Here is a 2,945-nt window from a genome sequence, read left to right as displayed (position 1 = left end):
TTCAGACGATAAGTACAACCGTTTCAGAGAGAAGAGCGGCCAATGTGACGATCTGGCTTTAAGTCGATTCGATAACAAATGACGGAAACGGACGGATTTCTCAGGTTTTTACTACATATGAACACTTTTCACATTCTCCCATGCTACTCGGCTGCTAGTCCTCCTTTCATGCAGAATCTTAAGGTCCTAGCTCATGTCCAAAGCACCAAAGCCAGCTGAAAAGTCAATAATCGATACCTAAAACTTGAATTGTACTACTTCTCACTGGCTATCACATCAACTTAGAAGCTTCATCTCTGTTCTGCTATGGTGCTTTTAGTGTCTCCGCATACTGCAGCACGCGACATAGCTTTGCAGACGATAAGTACAACCGTTTCAGAGAGAAGAGCGGCCAATGTGACGATCTGGCTTTAAGGCGTTTCGATAACAAATGACGAAAACGGACGGATTTCTAATTTTTTTACTACATATGACCACTATTCACATTCTCCCATGCATCACGGCTGCTAGTCCTCCTTTCATGCAGAATCATAAGGTCCTAGCTCATGTCAAAGGCATAAAAGCCAGCTAAAAAGTCAATAATCCATACCTAAAACTTGAATTGTACTACTTCTTACTGGCTATTACATCAACTTAGAAGCTTAATCTGTGTTCTATTATGGTGCTTTTAGTGTCTCCGCATACCGCAGCACGCGACATAGCTTTGCAGACGATAAGTACAACCGTTTCAGAGAGAAGAGCGGCCAATGTGACGCACTGCTTTAAGTCGATTCGATAATAAATTACGAAAACGGACGGATTTCTCAGGTTTTTACTACATATGAACACTTTTCGCATCCTCCCGTGCAACTCGGCTGCTAGTCCTCCTTTCATGCAGAATCTTAAGGTCCTAGCCCATGTCCAATGCACCAAAGCCTGCTAAAAAGTCAATATTCGATACCTAAAACTTGAATTGTACTACTCCTTACTGGCTATTACATCAACTTAGAAGCTTCATCTGTGTTCTACTATTGTGCTTTTAGTGTCTCCGCATACCGCAGCACGCGACATAGCTTTGCAGACGATAAGTACAACCGTTTCAGAGAGAAGAGCGGCCAATGTGACGATCTGGCTTTAAGTCGATTCGATAACAAATGACGAAAACGGATGGATTTCTCAGGTTTTTACTACATATGAACACTTTTCACATTCTCCCATGCAACTCGGCTGCTAGTCCTCCTTTCATGCAGAATCTTAAGGTCCTAGCTCATGTCCCAGTCACCAAAGCCAGCTAAAAAGTCAATAACGATACCTAAAACTTGAATTGTACTACTTCTTACTGGCTATTACATCAACTTAGAAGTTTCGTCTGTGTTCTACTATGGTGCTTTTAGTGTCTCCGCATACCGCAGCACGCGACATAGCTTTGCAGACGTTAAGTACAACCGTTTCAGAGAGAAGAGCGGCCAATGTGAAGATCTGGCTTTAAGTCTATTCGATAACAAATGACGAAAACGGACGGATTTCTCAGGTTTTTACTACATATGAACACTTTTCACATTCTCCGTGCAACGCGGCTGCTAGTCCTCCTTTCATGCAGAATCTTAAGGTCCTAGCTCTTGTCCAAGGCACCAAAGCCAGCAAAAAAGTCAATAATCGATACCTAAAACTTGAATTGTACTACTTCTTACTGGCTATTACATCAACATAGAAGCTTAATCTGTGTTCTACTATGGTGCTTTCAGTGTCTCCGCATACCGCAGCAAGCGACATAGCTTTGCAGACGATAAGTACAACCGTTTCAGAGGGAAGAGCGACCAATGTGACGCACTGCTTTAAGTCGATTCGATAATAAATTACGAGAACGGGCGGATTTCTCAGGTTTTTACTACATATGAACACTTTTCGCATCCTCCCGTGCAACTCGGCTGCTAGTCCTCCTTTCATGCAGAATCTTAAGGTCCTAGCTCATGTCCAAGGCACCAAAGCCACAAAAAAGTCAATAATCGATACGTAAATCTTGAATTGTACTACTTCTTACTGGCTATTATATCAACTTAGAAGCTTCATGTGTGTTCTACTATGGTGCTTTTAGTGTCTACGCATACCGCAGCACGCGACATAGCTTTGCAGACGATAAGTACAACCGTTTCAGATATAAGGGCGGCCAATGTAACGATCTGGCTTCAAGTTGATTCGATAACAAATGACGAAAATGGACGGATTTCTCAGGTTTTTATTACATATGAACACTTTTCACATTCTCCCTTTCAACTCGGCTGCTAGTCCTCCTTTCATGCAGAATCTTAAGGACATAGCTCATGTCCAAGGCACCAAAGCCAGCTAAAAAGTCAATAATGGAAACCTAAAACTTGAATTGTACTACTTCTTACTGGCTATTACATCAACTTAGAAGCTTCATCTGTGTTCCACTATGGTGATTTTAGTGTCTCCGCATACCGCAGCACGCGACATAGCTTTGCAGACGATAAGTACAACCGTTTCAGAGAGAAGAGCGACCAATGTGACGATCTGGCTTTAAGTCGATTCGATAACAAATGACGAAAACGGACGGATTTCTCAGGTTTTTACTATATATGAACACTTTTCACATTCTCCGTGCAACGCGGCTGCTAGTCCTCCTTTCATGCAGAATCTTAAGGTCCTAGCTCATGTCCAAGGCAACATAGCCAGCAAAAAGTCAATAATCCATACCTAAAACTTGAATTGTACTACCTCTTACTGGCTATTACATCAACTTAGAAGCTTAACCTGTGTTCTAGTATGGTGCTTTTAGTGTCTCTGCATACCGCAGCACGCGACATATCTTTGCAGACGTTAAGTACAACCGTTTCAGACAGAAGAGCGACCAATGTGACGATCTGGCTTTAAGTCTATTCGATAACAAATGACGAAAACGGACGGATTTCTCAGGTTTTTACTACATATGAACACATTTCACATTC

Source organism: Schistocerca gregaria, unplaced genomic scaffold, assembly GCF_023897955.1.
Source record: "Schistocerca gregaria isolate iqSchGreg1 unplaced genomic scaffold, iqSchGreg1.2 ptg000711l, whole genome shotgun sequence".
In the NCBI taxonomy this organism is placed as follows: Eukaryota; Metazoa; Arthropoda; class Insecta; order Orthoptera; family Acrididae; genus Schistocerca; species Schistocerca gregaria.
The sequence above is the reverse complement of the archived record's forward strand: the minus strand, read 5'-3'. Positions refer to the sequence as shown.